General features: G+C 34.4%; 1 long non-coding RNA gene across 1 annotated transcript in view; it reads right to left on the reverse strand.

Moving 5' to 3' along the window:
• The window catches only part of LOC147596299 (uncharacterized), a 562863-nt gene that overhangs the window by 352227 nt on the left and 188557 nt on the right, over positions 1 to 22079 (reverse strand). The window lies entirely within an intron of this gene.

The following is a 22079-nucleotide window of genomic DNA, read 5'->3' on the forward strand; positions in this document are numbered from 1 at the left end:
CGACCTAGTAGCTTCAGTTGTTTTTTCTGATAGCTTCCAGGGCTAGAACAGCTAAAAGTCAAACCTGAAAATTTGCATGAAACTATACTCACACACATAGATACATACATATTTTCTGAGCAGATGGTTACAGACATATATATTTCCAGGAGTACACCTATTCAGCTTAGACTATATGATTGAGATTTGAGCTTTGCTCAGTATTTACCAAATTTTGCAGTAAAAGTAATCAGAAGCACAACCTCTTAAATTAAACATCAATTAATGATGACTGTATCTAAAGGAATAGATTAATTATAGTATCATTGTATAAAACCCAGACTAATATGAAATTCCATGAAACAAACAAAAGCTAAAAACGTAGAAAGCCTCAAGGGTTCAAAGCTTCAGAAGTGCTTAGTGAAATTTGGCATAAGTAATGTTTTTTATACATTGTCGTAAATCTTAAAAACCCCGCAATGGTAAGATCTTAATCTGTGGGCAATCAGGGACGTTGAAGACAACTAAATTGAGAATTATCTCCTGAAAGGTACCTATTTTCTAATTGTATTTAACTTTGGTATTCCCTATTCTGCCTAAGATGGAATTCTAAGTGTCTAAAGATACTTCTGGAATATTCTTAATTAAAAATTAAGGCATGTAAAATACATTGGTTTATTGTCCCACATCTCAGCTCATAGAGAAAAAAAATAACTTATTTGCTCTGTATTTTTTTTTTCCAGTTTATCACATCAAGCAACTCATGCTACTTATGTCTCTCCACCTCAAATATCTCCAGCTATCTTCTCTCTTTACAAGTGTAGTATAATAGTCAACTAATGCTCTTGAAGCATCTGACATTTCAACTTTCACTTTTGGGTATTTCAGAAGCAGAGTGATGAAGTCACATTTAGTATTTTATGTCTTGTTACTGAGATACAAAAGATACAAGATAAATTCCACAGATTAGTCAAAGAAATACCACCAGTGAGTTCATATTTTTGAAATTTTATGGTAGAATATTAATCAGAGACAGAAAGCTGTAGAGTTTAATACTTTATAAGTATTTTCAACATACCAGAAACTTAGAAGCAGCAGCATTATAAGCATACAGAAATATGCCAACCTCTGCATTATGATATTATATGCTCAAAAGAAAGTGTACTTTTTTTCTCTTTCTTATGAAAAAAGGTAAATCTGAATTAAACATTTCCATAACAACATGGCAACCAGTAGTCTTTGGTGGTTTTAGGAGATAACAATAGGTAGGTTTGAATGACAGCAGTAAAGTCTCCTTTATTTTAAAGGTAAGAGTTAAATCATAACGATTCCCTGAACCGTAGTCATGCATGTTAACTGGCTTTAGCAAAAGACTAGAAATCATTTAACTACAGTTGTGGAGTAGACTCCACAATTATAGCTAGCCACATCAACCGCACTTTCTGCTTGGTATCTTGAGTAGGAAGAGTTGAAAGGAGATGCTAATCATTCAGTATGACTAAGGACATGCAAACTAAGACAATGGAGCAAATGTGGATTTATGTCCTCTCTAGCACTTATTGTTCTGACTATCTGTCTGTTACCAGTCTGTAACCCACTCACAGGACTTCTACCTTTCCATTTCAGGTTAATACATTACCACTGTCTTTTGTGCTTTAGTCAGGTCAACTGAAGACAATACTATTGGATCCTTGAAAAAAAAAGGAAGTTTCCCACTTACACAGGAAAAAATATGAAAAAAAAACATAAATAGAGAAAAAAAAAGTTGAGTAAAAAAAATGGGAAGTTGAGATAGATAAAAATAAATAGAGATAACATTTCTGAAGATAAGTGAGTCAGAGGTTGTCCAGAAAGCTGGTGGATGCCCCATGCCTGGAAACATTCAAGGCCAGGTTGGACGGGGCTCTGAGCACCCTGATCTAGTTGAAGATGTCCCTGCTCCTTGCAGGGGGTTGGGCTAGATGACCATTAAAGATCCCTTCCAACCCAAACCATTCTATGATTCTATGATTCTATGATTCTAGGTAACAATGATATGGTACAAGATTTATACACTTAAAAAACTTGTCTTCTGAAAACTCTCAGCAGCCAAGGAATCTAGCTAGGTTATGTTTTGAAAAAGTAGGGTTGGTTTGTTTTTTTTTTTTTTTCACAAAGAGTGGTGAGGCTATCTCAAAATTCTACTTACTTTTTCCTCAGCTTTATAACTGAACTTCAGAAAAAATCAGCTACATGGTTAGTTACTATATTACTTTATTCTTAACTGTGCAATTACAGCACTTTAATGACAGTTTCTGTGTGTTTTATATGACAAAAAATTTAGGAAATATTTTTAGTATTTTTCTTCTAACTTATACATACAAACCACATTTTGACACTTTTACTCAGACTTAGCAGAGACCACCTGGTATTCTTAGAGAATACGGTATAACAAACAAGTTAAATAATGCCACAATAAGGTATGCAGCACATATTTAAGATTCTTCCCGAGCTCCAACTGCTTTGTTCTGTTTTGGTTCTTCATAAAGTTTTACTAAAATGTCAAAAGTATATCTAAGGAAGCACAGAAAATACCTGATCACACTACTATAACACTTGTAATTTGGTTTAACAGGAAGTAAACAGTGATAGATGAAAATTGAGGTCATTCTTACACAGAACATGTATCATCGAACAGCTTACACTGCTGACACACATCAGATTTCTTTAATTCTTTTTCAATTTTTTTTTTTTTTCAGAAGGGCAGATTTTAGGTTCATAAAAAACATATTAGTTCAAAGTCACCAAGTGCCATAAAAGCACTAACAGGAAATACTGAACTGCTAGATTATTATTTATTCTACAAAAATGTGATTTCTTTAAACATAAGATCATCTTTCAGGCAATAATTATTGCAACAAGATATGCAGATTTGATTTATCAGGAAATTTTTTTTTTTTTCTGGGGGAGGTGATAGGTTTAATAAGGGAGGAGATTTTTAAGAAGACTTTAATGCAATTAAATAATTACCCCTTAACCTTCAGCCATGTAAATTAAGACTACACAAATTAGCATCCCTCATAAAGCAAGAAAACAAGACAGGACAACAAAATAAGAAATATTAACACAATTTCATAATAGGTAATGTTATCAAGTTTATCGACCTGTTCAAAAGGGATACTCTGCTTGCAGTGTATATGTCCAGAAGACATGCTGAGGATGCTGGGTTTTTCTGTTTCATGCTACAGGTTCACAAAACTACTAGCCAGATCTTGCAATGGTGACAGATATTCTGAAGGCTTTTTCAGGCTACCTCACAATTGTTCTCCTGATAAGTCTTTATAGGAGGTTTGATTAGCAGTTAAGGAGTTGTCGCAGCATGAACTGCAACAAGATACTATGTGTTTCTGTAGTTTTGTGAATATCCAAGAAAATTGATAGACACTATTGCAACTAGGACATTTTTTTTTTTGTATTGTAACAGCACTATTCTCAACAAAATTCTTTGTGGGGCTTGTCTCAGATTATGTTTCTGGAAGGCAGATGGCAGATTAAGCTCTAGGAGTGGAAGACATGAGGAAATATTTACTTTGGCAGTTTCAATGAGCTTTTGTGTACAAAGTAAATGCCCATGTGCGCAATGCAGATGCAGATGCAATGTTGCACAGAAACACTCATGCACATGCTTAGTTTGAAACATTTAGGAAATGAATAGACTCCATTTGCAAAACTCAAGTGCTGTGGACTTTAAATATATGCAGGTCTCATTTGCAGCTCAGTAGCAGTTTTGAGGATTTAGATTTAGGTTTAGATTTTGGATTTGGGCTTTTGTCATGCTCAGTGGGACTGAAGTTCTGTGTATCTAGTGCAGAAAGTCAGATTCTCATGTCAGAGGTAAAGAAGCCTCATTCCATTGAGAGAATCAGCAGCAATAAGTTTGAACGTGCGCAAGGTTTATCAATGTTTGACAATGACAAATCCTCTATATTAAAATAACATTTGTTCTGACCATCTCTGAAATGCAAAGAAAAAACTTTTACCAGAAAATTATATACTTATATAGGGACCTGATGTCATATGCTTAAATCACTGTTAAGAGATTTGCCATGCACTTTCAGACCATGGTTACATAGCATTACAGATGATGAAGAGTCATAGCACTATTTTTACAATGCTTTACAATTAATTTAAAAAAAAAATGGCCAAAAAAAAAAAAAAGAGTCCCATTCTATCAAGAAAACAGAATACAGAGATTTAATATACTTTCGTCTAGGATTTCACAGCCAGGATATAGAAGAATTGAATTGAATTATTACCATATTTAGAACACTGAACACTTTTTTTCTAACAAGACAAATGTGCTCTGATTTCTGAGTTATTAAACAAAAAGAATAACAAAAAAAAAAGTTTCATCTTTGTAAAGATTAAAAAGACTAAACCAGATGCATATTAAGTACCATACAAACTGGGAAAGACTCTCCAGTGCACAATAGGCTAAATTTGTCACAAACTCTAAACTAGTTTATCTGCTGTAGCATAGCCCATTCCCAGAGTTGAGTTAAAATATGATTTCTCAGTTGAACTGACATTTCTTTTTTTTCTGTCTACTTGATTAATTTCAAGGATAATTTATCAGGCTTTATTTTCATTACATTTAGTACGGATTTTATTGAAAGAATGTGCATTTGTTTCCTTTATGAAAGAACACTACAGCATTTACCTGACCTTTTACTTGGTAACTGCATTACGTATAATGATTATCTATCTACCAGCTATTGGCTGGTATAAAGTATTCGTCACTAGTTTAGTAGTTCATAGGCCAAAACTGTGACACTACAGGGTTTACCCTAGAAGTCAGTGGCATTTTGGTTATGGGAAAGGCACTCTGCAGTGAAGATTTCGGGTATCTCTCAGACTTGGAGTATACAGTGTGGTAATTGCTATTCATCGTAAAGTATTTTTAGAAGTATTGTTGTTTCATTGTGGAACAGAAAATACCTTATTCCACAGCATAGTAGGGTGTAGATGTCAGGTTTCTTGCTGCTGGCCTTTATAAAAGACATTTATACAGTAGAGGTAATTTTATATGTATTTATATATATATATTTAATAACTTCAGTTCTGGAACACTGGCACATTTAAACACCCACACTTCAGAGAACAATTGGCCACAAGGGTGAAATTTCCATCTCTCTTATAGTAGGAAAAAAACCACTGTTCCGAAATATGATGAAATATAAGATCTGCAATATCGCTGAACTAGTTTAAACATATCTTCAAAATAGTTTGTAATCAATTTACTACTTCTACATCTCTTTTCTAACTGGAGTTCAAAACAATGTAAAGATATTCTACGTACATTCCATTTTCCATAATCTATCAAAAAGGTTTGTAAAAATTTATTTCCTAAAGAAGGTGACAAATGCATATTATGCAATGTACTGAGTAGGCACAAGGTTTAAACTAGGTTAAAATCCCACCAAATGTGCAACTTATTCCTGGTTTTGTCTCTTTTGAATAAGAGAGTATCAATTTTGCACTCATTCTGATACAATATGCTTTACCTATGCACTATTTATGTCCAACAATTCTAATTCATCGGACAGGCTTCAGAGAGATTTTTAATTTTAATTCCATTAATTGTAAAACCAAAGGGTCCAGTGACTAAAAAGTAGTCAGAAGCCTAGAAATTTTCATCAGAAGGAATTTCAGCTTCAGTAAGAAAAATGAAGTCAGCTCTCTTATCTCAGTGAAGAGGAAAAGAACGGCAAGTTTAACTTGTACCAGACTGCTAGTCTGCGATTTGCCCTGCAAAAAGAGGAGAGGGAAATTTTACCACAGTTTCAGTTGTTACAGTGATTTCTAGACTTTTCTTTTGATGCTTAAAAAAAAGGCAAACACCTCTGCTCAGTGTGAAACTCATCTCCCAAAGTATAGGCGGTCAAATTAAATCAAACTTCAAAATCAACAGTGATCCATAATTAATTACAATATTTTGTAAGTTTCAAAAATCAGCATCAGCTTAAAGAGAAATTTAGCCTGTAGTGTATAATGTTGTTTTGTTTTCCTTTAATGAAGGCTAAAAGAGCTTCCCAGTTTGTACAGGTGGAGTAGAATTAGTTAGCAAAATTTAAAGGAGGCTTTGAAAGATGTATTACTGTTACAAGCACATGCTCAGGTCAAAATAGAATTTATTTTCTGTTCCTACCTCTTATGGGCTTTGTAAGTACCTCTTAATGCAGTAATAATTTAATTTATCTTCCATTACACTCAGAGGCTGAGGTTTTTCCCTGGTTACGCAAAAAATACTAGAAGTGAATTCCGCCAAAAGAAAAAGCAAGTATTGTGGTGTCATTTTTCCTTCTTCCTTTTATTCGCCTTTAATAATTAAAAGTCTTGTAAATTCCTAGTCTTGCAGGCATTTCTAGTGAAGTCAATAAAAACGCTCACATTTGCAAATTATTTTGACAGAAGGATTTTTGATTGTTTTACAAAAAAAAAAAAAAGATGATGCATATCTGCAGTGTGAATCTGTCAGTGTTTGTTTAACATTTTACTACTAAAAAGGATTAAAAACTGCAACTTTTAAATCAGGATTTTATTTAGGAATATAAATTTGTTGAGCTTTTACCTTCATCACTAGATTTTGTTGTAATTGGTATAGATTCACAGATGGTCTTTAGCTGAATACAAAACTTGAGAACATTTTGGTAGTCCAAATATTATCTAATCAGCATATCTCATTAGTTAAAACTCTTGTTTTAGTAGCTGGCATTCAAACAAAACACATTTTGAAGGGATATTTTAATTGGATTTTAAACTCATCATTGATTAAGCTGGATGGCATCATCTGATCTAACATTTTAATCATCCATTATTTCAATTAAATGGAAATTCAAGACAAGGAAGTTATAACGGTATCAATTATAAAGGATGAGGTGGGAGTAGGGGGGTGGTGAGTAGGAGGGGATCCAGAGAACAAATAAGACCTTTACAGGAGTCACAATTCAGCAGGAGCTAAGAAAAGGCAGTTTTGTGGTTTTTTTTTTTTTCCTAGGAAGTTAAGAGATTTAACTGTAAGAATCAACAAGACTACAGAGGATGGTTTAAAAAGATATTTAGTAGGTATTTCAGACTGATGGTACCTGAGAGAGAGAGTTGCAGCAACAACACAGCAGCAGACTGAAAGTGGAGTTCAAGAGGGAGTTAAGGTAACAGAGGATGAAAGGAACAATGACTGCTTGAGGAGGTGGGTTGGAAGGAATTCAGAGAACAACTGACACCTGAAGGATTAGCATTAGATCATTGTGGTGAAGTAAGAGTGGCAGGATACCACTGCAGAGATTAGAGAGAGGGATAAGAAATAACTTCACATGGGACACACAGAGGAAATTCAGGCATACAGGCTACAGAACAAACAAAACCTCAGCTACAAATAAATTACCTGGTTGGACATTTTTGTTTAGGTTTTTTTTGTTTGGTTGGTTTTTGTTTGTTTTTAAAAAGACAATTGTTCTCAAAAGTGACAGCCCTTTTGTCAGGCTACCTGGATAGATGCTCATCTCCACACACACACAGGAGAGAACCAGCAATGTTGGCAGTGGTGGGGAGGATGGCACACAACACAGGATCCCTAATCATCCATCCAGAGCCAGAGCAGCCTGTGGCCTGGGTGTCCCAGGTGATCTCAGTATGGTGGGCAGCTCCATTGGCCAGCCTGGGACTCTCCCAGGACCATGTCCCTGCACTGGCCAGACTGCTGCCAAGGACAGTATGTGTACATGTATGTGTATGTGTATGTGTACACATATATACATATATGTAAATGTAAATGTCGATATATATCTGTGTATATACTTATGTGTCTATACGTTTTCCACTAATGGCCTTTCATTTTAATAGTGCATACTGACTGATCCAGATAACGTAAATTGCTTTATAGTAAGATTCCAAGATTCTTGTCTTGAGTGACAACTTAGAAACTAAACAGCAACCAACAGCTGTTTTCATCAGAATAACATCCATCTAACAGCTCAAGAGGTTTTTTCCCTAGAAAGATGCTGAGACAGTTGATGATGATTTCACATTAAGTTCTCAAAGGCTTAGCAGCAACATTTCATGAGTTTTTCTCTGAAATGTGAAAGGCCTAACAAGCCCACTGCAGAGATTCCTTTCTGCTTGCCCACCACACAAAGACTGCCAAGATTCCTCATGCTGGAGTGAGCCACTGGACTAACCACAGACAATTATCTACCAAACAAATGGAAAGCATATCACAAATTAAACTATTGAGTTGTATTTGCAAAGAAGGAAGGACTCGGCTTGTGAGTCTGTTGAATTTCTGAGACAAATAACCAAGTAACAAATAATACTGAGAAGAATAACATTAAATTACACTTCCATCATAATGAAAAAACCTCAACAAATCCCATGTATGTTTTTTACATATATTGTGTACATATATGTACACACACAGTATAATTTTACTTTTATATCTACCTATATCTACCACATGCTATATATTATAAGTGTTATATATAAAATACATATATTTTAATATACGTATGTTTCTGTATGTACATATGAAAATACTCTTAGCTAGTCACAGTCATGTACTTTGCTCTCCTTATATTCCTTATGCTCTCCTGTCACATAACTCAATAGTAAGACTTTAAACAAAGATAATTTTTAAAAAGAGGATAGTTGGAAAGCTAAGAAATCAATACATGGTATCAAGAGACAACTCTAGTGTCTCAGTAAATATATCAAAAAGTAGCTTTGCAACTGGATAGGATTCTACCACAAAAATGTCTCATTCATCAGTTTACTTAAAGACAGGGAAAACGAACATTAGTCCTTTACTGAAAAAGAGTTATTTGTAAAAATAATCATGTCAATGTCAATTATCATATTAAAATGACATTTGAAATAAGGAAGGTGGGGGTTAAGTGACATAAGATTTTAACACAAATACTTTTTAAAATCTTCAAAAAAGAAAAAAAGCCTTTTGGAGTGTAATATGAACACAGAGAAATGAGAGAAGACCATGCATTATTTTTTTCAAGTAAATTAATATTGCTGAATTTCACTTCCAACGTGAGGATCAAGAACTGTTTGCATATGTTTCTATTCGTTTTAAATCTGAAAAGAATATTCAAATCTTGACAAAATACTAGGATCTTGATGTATCAAAGGCTGTAAATTACAAATCTTATCTTTAAAATCTTTTTTCAATAAACCATCAGACTGCCTTTACCAAACTGAATCTTAACCTTCTCAATTTAAACAGAAACAGTGTTACTAAAATCCCTTGCTGAAACATTGTAACAATGAGATAAACACACATTTACTCCATATAGATATTTAACCTAAAATAATTTTGTCTAGAGACTCTTTAAAAGAAACAGACAGGAAAAATATTTTAAAAGAAGTGGCCAAAGTTCACTGCCTCTGGAGTACTTTTTCATGTTCATGCTAGCAAAGCAATGAAATAAAATATAAAGCTAGTTAATCTGGTTACTGGGTGATTTTTGTAACTTCAGGGAATTACATCAATTTGGAATAAAAAATAGCAAAGAATTCTAAGACGGGGAAGATATAGCTTTATCAAGAAAGACAAGTTGGTAGGAGAATCTAATGTAATGTGGAAGGTAGTTGTCTTTTCTAAGGTACGTAAATGAAGTGTGACTGTAAACCAGGAAAGTAAAAACAAACAAGAAGTCAACCAAGCCTTAACGACCTGAGCTATGTTGGATGAAGGAAATTGACTGACATAGTACAATTCCATATGTAACATAGCTACACGATTACATTTAAAAATCCAGGTTGTGTGGTCCACAAGAACTGGCAGAGTACTCATATAGGAGTCTTTATTATCTTAGTTGTCAGTATAGTCTTGACTATAGGTTTTTCGTACATCTTTAGTGGTCTGCAGTACCTTCTGAAATCTCAATCACTGACTGTTTTTCAATTATTGAAATCAAAACACTTGCCATAACTGGTGTATACCACAAACAACTACTGTAAAACAATATTGAAAAAAAAATACTTAAGCCTCAAACAAATATAATTTCAAAACCCTGATAGTTTGCTTACTAAATATGACATCTTAGCTTCCAAATAAAAAATAAAATAAAATCCACAGCATTAAAAAAAAAAATATGCTAATGTAGCAGTGTAAACATAACTTGTGGATGTGTTAATTTTAAATCTGGGTTATTTATTAAGACATAGTGCCTTTGTTCATTTTAAGAAATAAATGCCTGGAACTGGATTTCTTTTAGACAGCAAGTATTAATTTGACTGACAGTTCAGTCAGGTATTTCAGGATTTTTTGTATTATACATATTCAATTTACTATGGAGTGGTTCATACTTGTTCAAAGGCCTTAAGAAGAGCAAAAAGCTCTGTCAATTTTATTCCCTTCACATCTAGGGAAATTGTGATCAGCATAAAAATAAAACTAATTTCCACAATTTCTGAAAAATATCTGTTGCTAAAATCTTTACCTTTTTCTCAAGCATAACAGCTTTCTGTACCCAAAGATTATATAAACTGAACTTAATTGTAATTCTAGCTCTCAGGGGTACCTGCTTGCTATTTGGCAGCTCTTTGATTTGTGACTCTTTGATTTCATAGCCTCTTATCTATTTCATAATTCACACTCTCTTTCCTTTCCTTAGCAACAAATATTTTATCACAATGGCAGGCCATGCTGAAAATGAAAATAAAATAACTGAAAAAGTGTAGTTTTGGTTCCTCCTAATTTTTTCCCCTAGCACTTTTATGCTCATTTTGATTTTGGATGGTTAGTACTCAGGTAATGTCAGCCTGTATGCTTTCGGCACATTAGTGTATTATATAATTCGGTACTTAGAGTTGTCTCACTGTAGATAATGTTGAACTTCCCATGTTCTTTCTGCATTGTTTCCTAAGGGTAAGTAGATAGTAGGATTGAATGTTACATCCTGGAAGCTTAGCATGGTTGTTGAAATTTGCTGGACATTTTGCAAAACATACTCTAGTATCAGAGGCGACACAAGAAAATGCCTAATTATCTCTCTCAGGTGCAAACTTTAGGGAATTGCTAACATTCACATACACTTTTTTTTACTAGCTTCTCACGTGAGTCAGAACAATAAGCATGTTTGCACCTAAATTAATTTTTCCAAAATGTTCCCTTATCATAGCAGCAGGAACAATTAATGCAACTGAATGCTTTAGTCCTTGCTGTCATGGAATGAGGAGGGCAGTAGGTGGTCCTTGCAGAAGTGCTAGATTTTTTTTTTATTTTTTATTTTTTTTAACAGCAATATAATCTGCTAAAGCCAAAAATCCTCAACTCATTTCATAGATTTTGGCAAGAAGCTTCTGCACATCAGCTATTTCAAAACTAATAACAGATCTGGAAAATAATTTAACCAGGGAACAAAAGTGAAGATTGTTACACTTTGCTCTCCATCCTAGAAGCCATCTACTTCTCGGTAACTCATTTATGTGACAGAAGTTCTTAAAATCTGATACTACATTTTATTGAAGGAGAAAAGAAAACACATATTTCCTTTTCTCCTTCTTTCACTCTCTACATCATAATATCCAAACTTAAAGCCTAGGTGTAAACTTAAATTATTTTTAAAGTAAGGTAAGAATGAGCTTTTTATGTTTGAACTCATTGTTCTTCAACTAATTATCTTGTTACGCACATCATTGAAATAATTATTCTCATTTTCCTTAACAATGTGGTCATATAAGGATTGGTTTTGGTACCTAGTGAATTAATATGAAATTCCTAGCAATCATACCAGACATAAAAACTATGTTTCTACTATCGTAATATAAAATAATGGTTCTGCTAATTCAATTTATGAAATAGGAAAGATCAGGAAATAACGACACAGAGTTCTGTGGCATTTTGAAAACAAGTATTCTACCCACTGCCACTTCAAAAAACCCTGAATCTTAGCATGATATTATCGTTTCAACAACCCCCCCAAAAAAAAAAAACTTCAAAAAAGGCCATTAAAAAACTCACCCAGATTTCTAAAGGCCAAGCTTTCAACAATATTAAAAATAGTTTTGGAAGTGTCAATATGTTATACTTCCAGTTCTAATTTGTCAAATATAGATAAATGCTAAGGTAACAATCCACTCAATTACTAGTGAAATCTTAAAATCACAAACTCTGTAATTTCTTCCAGGGGGTAAACCATGAGAAATAAAGTCCAATATTTTTGTTACTGAATATCATGTTTCTTAGTAACACTGATAAATTTAAACTAATGACAGAGAGCTATCAAGATTGAACTTGTGCTAGAAAGAATGATACAGGTATGGGTGAAATCTATATGTATTGGAACAGGCTTCCATGCAATAAAGGTTTAGCATACAGATAAGAAAGAAATGGAGGCTATCACAAGTATCTGTATAATCACCAGGGTGAGGTACTGGTTACTGACTATTTTCTTTGGTAAATGTTATATTATTAATATTATTTGCTTGTATCCACACACCTACAGAACATATGTATGCTTGAATAGAGCCTCAGTAATTACTAACCGTTAGCTTAAATACAAATCCTTGGTGTCAGATTTCATGCTCCTTAATAGCCAGAAACCCAAATATGCATGCATCATGTTCTTTGCTTCTGAAGAGAAATAAATTAGTGTGTAAAACATTGTAAATGATGTCAGAATAGTTATTCAGGTAATATGCACACGGTTTTTTTTTTTTCATCTGCTAGAATACCATAAAATACCTTCCACAACAGTAAAGCTTTCCATTAAAATGGCTGATCTGTCTACATATTTAAACAATGAAAACATGTTTTTTATTTCTTAAACAAACAGAGCTCTACATTTCAATGTATTGGTATTTTTCATATTCACAGTAATAATTTTTGAAGTGAGGGAGGAAGCATAAAAGAATGAAACATTCTTATTAATTAAGTGTAGGCAGGTGACGACAAGGTACAATGGCACATTGCAATAGCTGTGAAGACTGCACATGCCTTTTTTCCCCCGAGTCAATCCATTTTCATATTACTGAGCAAACATTCCAAGTATCAGAAAAGGTGTCCAAAGATAATGAGAGTGAGAAGTAAGAATTCATCATTGCTGAAACTTCAAAAACTTTTACCTGTTTTACTTTGCAATCACACCTCCAGGTGAGAGAGGAAGAAAGAAATTTGTGAAGTTTTATAGCTATTCCAGTTACCTTACACCAGTCCTCATTTTGCAGACACTGAATGACTAAGATATTTATGAACTCACATAGTGAACAGTATGCCACCATGACAGACAAAACTGTTTTAAGTTTAAAGGACACATGCACTCCCTATCCCCATAAAATAGCCATAGTAGAAGTGAGCATTTTAAAAATTAGATAGGGTGAAAAACAGAAATATCAAAAAAGAAAACATCTCCATCAGTTTCAGTGAGTTTGTTTCCTTCTCTCTTCCATTATGAAGTGAATGTACAAATTAGTCAAACATAACTGTGAGGAAATAATAAAGGTAGTAAGAGCCAGATGCAGTCATTAAAGAGAGAAAAGAAAAAAAAAAAGAAATGAAATTTTAAAATAAATTTTTAAAGGCTCATTAAGCTAGCTTTGTGTAATTTTATTGGGTTTGGACATTTAACCAAATTAGCTTGAATTGCTTTTTACACAAAAGTGGAATTTGCTTTAACTGCCACCCTCTAAAGAAAAGAAAAATTCCAATTAAGTAATCACTTTGATTAGTAGAGACTCCTAAATATACATAGGCTTTTTGTAACCAATTATTATTTATGCAATTCTTTAGAAATAAGTATACTGTATATTAAGTAGAAAAGGCCAGCATTTTCTTTCTCAGTAAAAGGTCAATTAACACACCTCCAAACATGCATTTTCAGCTTCTCTGAAACTGTATTTGCAAATTCAGACTAAATGGGCCAAACAAGTTCATTAGAAGTGGATTTGGTAAGAAGTGGTCTAGGGGCAGTTCCTTTTTTTAGCTTGCTACATGATATGTACCAATTTTGTACGTGGCAGACACATTCAGTTATCTTCCTTGTCTACTGTAACCACCCCTACAATGTCCACTTTCTAGGAAAGTATTTACCCTCCAGGTATCTTTGAGGATAACAGCTACAAATTTATCACAGCAAGTTAAACAAGAGGTCTACCGTTTGCTTGTATGAAGACTGAGATTAAAGTTTTCCAAGTTGATCATCTCAGGTAAATAACTTAATAACTATGTTACTGAACTATACAAAATCATTAAAGAAAATAAATATTCAGTGCAATCATCTTCAGCAGATGTATGGGGTAAGACTGTGGTCAAAATGCCCAGGTTGATGTCACACTGAAGCAACAAAATCCGATTTTCCTAACAGGCTCTCCTTGCCACAGAGCTTTGACAAACATTGTGATGGAGTATATTTAGTATTTTCAGTTCAGCAAACTCGATTTTGCATAAAATATTTATTTATACAAACTAGGAAAACATTCACTCCTAAGTTTAAGAGTATGGCTTCTCAGAATATCCTGTAAGATTCTTCTCCTTCTTTGTAGGTTCAAACCACCTGAGCAGAGGAAGGTCACGCTGTTTTCTTTGGGAAAGACATGGAGGAGCATAGAAGATCCACAAAGAGATAGACAGGAAAAACAGAGAAAAAACTTCTGTTCCCGCTCCCCTTCTTGAAGGGTTCTCGGATCACATCACTATGGCCTCCATGGCTAAGAATCTTCAGGGACCATAGCCTTCCCTACAACATGAATCACATCAGATCTGTGGCACTAAATACACACAGCTAATTCAGAATAAAATTCGTAAAGAGATAATTGGTTTACATATGTAGGGATAAGGACTGAAAGTGGCCTGAAACTGGTCAGTCTTAAGCACTCCCCTCACAGTAACTTCTTATTCCCAGATCTATATAGAGGGATACATACACATAGATACACTAACATATACACATATATAGACACAAATTTATATATAGACACATGCAGACCTATATATACCTATATGTATATAAGCGTGCAAATATGTATATATATTCAGTTTCAATGAGAGATAAAATAAATCAATAAATTAATTGTTTCTAGTTCATCTCTTGGGATAGCAGTTAAATATATTGACATAGGTTAGCAACAAAGAATCTTTGTCCGTATCTTTGCACATATAGAAACTTCTGCATAACACAGAGTACAGGGATTCCGACACTGCAATGTGCACTTTCTATTTTTTATTCCCCCTACATTCAAATAAGGTTTCATTTTTTACAGAAATGTTGATAATTTGAAAACTTGGGGATTCATATTTCAATAAAAATACAGTGGCAACCTCGAAAACTTGGGGATTCATATTTCAATAAAAATACAGTGGCAACCTCAATCATCTCTTCCATGCTTTTTCCTCTTGGAGAAAGACAGAAATCATAGAATCATAGAATAATATGGGCTGGAAGGGACATGGAATGCTTTGAGTAATTTGAGTAATTTGACAATGTAGGTCCTTCAGGAGCAACAATGTCAGTGGTCAACCTAATAAGATAGAGTATAAGAATTATGAAATTAATTATTCTTTGTTCCTCCTGATCTTGATAAAAAAGCTGAATTACTCTTTGTTTCTAGTGTTGAGAAGATCAGTAAACAAAAAAAAAAGAAACACCTCATATTTCTTCAAAGAAAGAAAGGAAAAGAGTAGCTTGATATTACTGAAAATCAGAGTAGAAATATTAAGGACACTCAAATGTGAAAAAGTACTATCATATCCCACTTAAGTACCCTACAGTTCTACTGTTATGATATGAAATATATTTCTGTTCAACATCTTTGTCAGTGACATGACCAGTGAGACTGAGTGCATCCTCAGAGAGTTGGCTGATGACACCAAGCTGTGTGGTGTGATTGACATGCTGGAGTGGAGGGATGCCATCCAATGGGACCTTGACAGGCTGGAGAGGTGGGCATATGCAAATGTCATGAAATTCAACAAGGTCAAGGGCAAGGGCCTGCACATGGGTTGGGGCAATCTCAAACACAAATACAGGCTGGGCAGAGAATGGATTGAGAGCAGCCTTGAGGACAAGGACTTGGGGGTACTGGTGGACGAGAATCCCAGCATGAGGCAGCAATGTGCACTTGCAGCCCAGAAAGCCAACTGCATCCTGGGCTGCATGAAAAGAAGCATGGCCAGCAGGTCAAGGGAGGTGATTCTCCCCCTCTGTTCTGCTCTCATGAGACCCCACCTGGAGTGCTGCATCCAGCTCTGGAGCCCCAAACATCAGACAGATGTGGACCTAATGGAGAGGGTCCAGAGGAGGGCCACAAAGATGATCAGAGGGCTGGAGCACCTTTCCTATGAAGACAAGCTGAAAGAGTTGGGGTTATAAAGCCTGGAGAAGAGAAGGCTTCAAGGAGACCATTGCAGACTTTCAATACATAAAGAGGGCTTATACGGAAGATGAGGAGAAACATTTTACCAGGGCCTGTTATAACAGAACAAGGGATAAAATTTTTAAGCTGGAAGGAGGTAGATTCAGACTAGATATAAGGAAGAAATTTTTTTACAGTGAGGGTGGTGAACACTGGAACAGATTGTCCAGAGAGGCGATAGATCCTCCATCCCTGGAAATACTCAAGGCCAGGATGGACAGGACTCCAAGCAACCTGATCTAGTTGAAGATGTCCCTGATCCTTGCAGGGAGGTTGGAATAGACAGCCTTTAAAGTCCCCTCCAACCCAAACTACTCTATGATTCTATAGCATCTTGTCTGCTTTTTAAGTCAGACATTTTAATGAATGTTTATCCATTAGACTGCCAATGTCATATTTTTGGTAGTTTTTGTTATACTCATTATAAAATGTGAATGATTGAATGACTCAGATCATTAAGATATACCAGCAGATGTGAATGATAAAGCTATTCATCTCCACTGCTTTCTTAAATAAAGTTATTACTGAAATTTCACACGAAACATAAGCCTCCCAAACTCTTTTCTAATAACTACTCTCCACAAGACTATTTTGAAGCCTCTTGATAAAATGTTTAGCTGAGAAATAAATATTCACTGAAGAGATATTGGTATCAAAGACAAGCATTTAGAACTTCACTGGCTTTAATGCCATATGAATTTAGTAGAAAGGTAGGATAGAAAAAAATCTAATATCTTGTTCTGTAGTTGCGTGCAGGAGATGGTACCGATAAAAGTGTTGCTCCATTCACTAATCATCTTGAGGTGTTTTTCTGCTATTCCTAAATGCTTTATTTCAAGAGTTAAAAAATAAGACAGCAACATCATTTTGCCACAAATAAAAGTAAAAAGGAAAAGTAAAGGAGGAAAAGGAAATAATTTGGGATTGTACCAGCATATTTCATAAGGCTAATAGTCCCTGAAGATTGAATCCTGCTTCCACTGGCAGCTCTGCAGCCACACTACACACATGAGAGACTTAGCACTCCTTATTCTGAATAGGAATAGCCTAAATTGTCACAAAACTGTGGAAACTGTTTTCTTGCATCAGCAGTGTGTGGTTTACCTTGGGAAGCGATGGTATTTAGGAAGAGTGATTTCCCTTCCAGTCCATCAGCTTGATCAACTCAGCAAAGCTTTGTGCCATTCTGATTCACACTGAACCCAGGCACATGTGAGCAGTGCACATCTCACTTTGTGCTCCCTCCAAGGGTATTCAGAAAGGTTATCCAAAAGTACAGATAACATATCTGTAACATGTATCTTTGCTAATGCTGAGAGAGAGATAGGCTTTTCTGGAGAGTGATATCAGAGGAGGAACCCCAGCTGAGTGCTCTGAGATGCCCTGCAGCAGAGCTTTGTAGCCCCATGTACGGCAGAAAGGGTCTAGAAAGACTAGTCTCATACACCTAAAATTGGTCTCTGTGGCAACTCTCCAAAGTATACATTCTTGTGTACACTTAACGTAACTGTCAGAAACTATTCCAGTTAAGGAAGATGATCTGCAAGACTCTGTAAGAGAACTGCTAACTATATGCATAAGTGTTTGAAAGTCATTACCTATTGCATGTAGTTACCTTATTTGCTAAGGACAACAAAATGCATTGTATTTTTTTGTAGCATATAGTAGTATTCAATGTTTTCTTTATTAATTCTTATTTTATACAGTAACAGAAAATATTACATGATCTTTAATCCTTCAGGGGAAAAAAAAACATAATGACATAATATTTAAGTATGCTTGTTTGTACTTATTTTAACATAAATAATGAGTCTTATTTCAGACACAGTGTGGGGCAAGCGATCAGTATGACAGGATGGATCTAACAGCTTTTGTTTTATTAAAGAAGAAAAAAAAAACAGCTGAGCTGTAACTTTCAAAAATGCATATATAAAAGCTATTTTTAAAAAGAAGCTGATTAAATATTCTCTCTAGCTACACAGAATTTCCTTTACACATACAGCACCTGTATCTAGGTCAGGTTTAAATGTAATAACATCTAATTATATTTGCAATGGTGAAATACATTGGCTAAGTGTCATTCTTGAAATGATATGATCAAAACGTGTGATAAAATATAGGATACATTAAATCAATAGTTGCACTAAAGGAAAGCTGTTCTAAAATTCTTACTCATGAAACCTGATTCAAGATCAGCATGCTCTAACACACACTTTCAAGTCTTCACCCTGTCCTTTGTTCTTTTTAGCTCTAAGCACTGGCTAACCATTAACTCTTGTGGTTGAAGAATTCCAGAAGAGACAAGAAAATAAATATATATCATATATTATTAAACAAAACAGATTGTTGTGATGTCTCCTGTTTTTAACACACACACCAGCATGTATCTCTGCTTATATAGACTTTTGGGATACAAAACACATTCTCTCAGAAGCTTTGGTATAAGCTAAGAACAGCATTTCAAAGCCTTTGTTTTTAATCCCTTAGTCTTCTGTAATTTAAGCAGATGCTTTAATATTATCTCATCAAATACAAAAACCAGAATAATTGTACTCAACATTGCACTTGAGAAGGTTTGAACAAAGACTTAGACTCATCTCTTTTTCATCTTTGGGCATCTGGGCTTGTTCAATCTCAGTTCAGGTCACTAGTTAAAATAAATTTCATGTACCCCACCTGCTTCTCATCCCTCTACTGGAAAATGATTGACAGCACCCGCTCCAGAAAGCATAGAAGGGTAATATAGAATTATGTAAAGATAGCTATACTCACAGTAAAACTTGAAAGAAAATTGATTAAGTATATGCAATGTGCAAAATTTCTAGGGATGTAGCTAGGAATTCCATTCCCAAAGAAGCAGAAAGATAAAACACATCTTAGGAAAGACAATTATTCTTTTACTTTCCTTAACAAGGGGCATTAGCATTCATTTCATGTACTAGTCCCACCTTATGTAGTTAAGAAAGAAGTTACTCTAGGTCAAACTGGAACATACAGAAAGAGTAGTTCTTGTATGTACATGCTTAAAATGTAATAAATAAATAAATAAATAAATACATTTCAATACAAGAGGCCTTTGCAAATTTTCACCTATTATTCTTTTGATCTGCTCCAATACTACATATCTGGTAAGCCTCCATCGGTTTTGCTAGCTGACACATAAATGAGCTTTGTTAAATACTTTGGCAACTGCAGGGTTATCCCATGACTATAATAAAACCTGGAAAAAAGTACCTTGTCCTAAAAAAAAAGGAGTGTTTTTAAAATGTTAGTTAGTTTTGTTGAAACAGATTTAAACTAAACAGAAAAAGAATGAGAATTATTTAGAATTCTGAGGAAAATATTCTGTCACACTGCGGGCTCTCATATTTTATGTTCTAATAAACTTAAGAGTACTAAAATGGAGTCAGTTTTTGCTAGTTTTTTCCTTTCTTTACTGCATTCTCTCTGAATTATACAATCAAGCCTCATACCATATTTGCACTTACAGCTTGCTTATTGTATCGACAGGTTTATGATTTTACCTTACTGTTCATAAAATGAACTAGAAGTGAAAAAAAATGACTGAAAAATTAAGCCATTCTCCTTAGTTCAATACCTTCAACTTCTCTGATATCTTTGTACACATTACAGAAACAAAGTTATCAGACCTTCAAGCACTTAAACTACAGCATCAGGATCCAGGTTGCTTCAAGATGAGTAGCCATGCGGCAAAAACATGGCCACTAGGAAGTGTTTTTTATATTTTGTTCATGAGTCAAAGCATGCTAATTTGGCCTGTCACGTTTCCAGGACAACCACAGAAGCAAATATATGTTTCAACCAAGGACATAGGAGATTGGAAAGAAGGAATTCTGAACTTGTAATGAAATGAAATACAATAAAATTTAAAACATAAGCAAGCAGTAAAATAAAAAAAACCAACAAAATATTTAGCACACGTTTTACATTATGTCCCATCTTTTAATATATTTATTTCAATGTGAATAATGAATGCTTCCATAACTAATATAGGTAGATATTCCATTATCATCAGAGCCATTTTACCACTGGCAAAAATGAAACAAAGAGGTTCAATTCAAAAAAGGAGTCACCATCAGGACTAAAACAAAGGAAACTTCTGAGACAACCTGTGAAATACCACTTCTCCTTACTCAGTTTTAATTACCAGTTTTAAATACTAGTTGCACTGGGGTTTCTTTTGGTCACAAATCAATAAAACCCTTCTGTATTCAGGACTCACTCTGATGCCCCAGAGGAAGGTTTAACTTCCAGTCACACAAATTGCAAGTATTACTCTCTGTCAGACATTCTGTAAGAAAGAACTGCTTGGTAGTCTAGTATTGACTGGGAATGTATAAAGTAGAAGGTCCCAGGATATCCCAAATTCAAAGAAGTTAATGCTCATCACAATTGTGCATGTTTTTTGTGGAATCATACACATATTAGTGCAAAGAGCATAATTTATATTAGGCAGCCAAAAAAATCTGAATTTTATAAGGAAGAAATATTAGAAATAATTAGATATTTTTTGCACATTATCCAAAGATGAAAGAGAAAAGGCTATCCAAAGTTTTATCAAGGATCTTATGTTAAGAGTTCACTCTCACTTTGAACACTACTATTGTTATTTCAGCCTACTGATAGCAATTTTTAACGCAAAATATATACAGCTATATTTACTAACTTTGAGACATTAATTTATTCTATTTCTGGAAAGTCTAACTTTTAATAGGTACATAGGTTAGAGGATTTCAAGAATATCCTTTTTACAGGCATCAAACTGAGCAATAATATTGCATCTTACATATCTTTTATAGTTCTAGGGTCAATGAAACAAATCTTGTGTGAATTCATAAGAAAAGCAAAATGTAAATTCAAAGATATGGAAACTACAAAGCTTGTATAACTTTCAAAAGCATACAAATAATTTGATAACACATTTTACATTGCCTTTAAACAAAACAGCAAGTAACCAGAACTACACAATAGAAACAGCACGTTTATGCTCTGATAGGAATTCATTCATCACTTCAAAGTAATCTGTTGAAAAGAAAACTATTATGTTCATTCTGTTTAATTCAGCTTATAATTGTATTTAATTATAGTGCATTATACAATGTCATCATATTTGATATCTGTTCTGCACCTTGGGGGACAGGGTTAGGTGACTGAGAGAGAGAAGTCGTGCAGAGTTCTCTCTGGATTTCAGCAAGAAAAGTCAAACAACAAATGGCTAAATAAAATAAGTACTTCAATAATAAGAAGAATATAGATAGCAAGTAAGTCTTATGTTTCTTTAGATTCTGGGAACTCTGCATTGGTGCAGCCTTGGACAGATGCCAAACAGGCTTTTGTCGACAGATCCATCTCAATATGATGCTGCACCAATGAAGTGTGCATTTTGCTGCACCAAATATGAATTAAATGTTTTAAGTAACCAGCTTTCACAAATTAGAAAAAAAACCCACAAAACTTGTCGTGGTTTAACCACAATATCCCTTTGGCTAGTTTGGTCAGCTGTCCTGGCTGTGCCCTCTCCCAGCTTCTTGTGTACCTCCAGCCTTCTTGCTGGCAACACATGAGCTGAAAAGTCCTTGACCTAGTGCAAAGCAGCACTACTTAGCAATAACTAAAACATCAGTGTATGATCAACATTGTTATTATACTAAATCCAAAACACAGCACTATACCAGCTACTA

Source organism: Chlamydotis macqueenii, chromosome Z (assembly GCF_036417535.1).
Source record: "Chlamydotis macqueenii isolate bChlMac1 chromosome Z, bChlMac1.mat, whole genome shotgun sequence".
NCBI lineage: Eukaryota > Metazoa > Chordata > Aves > Otidiformes > Otididae > Chlamydotis > Chlamydotis macqueenii.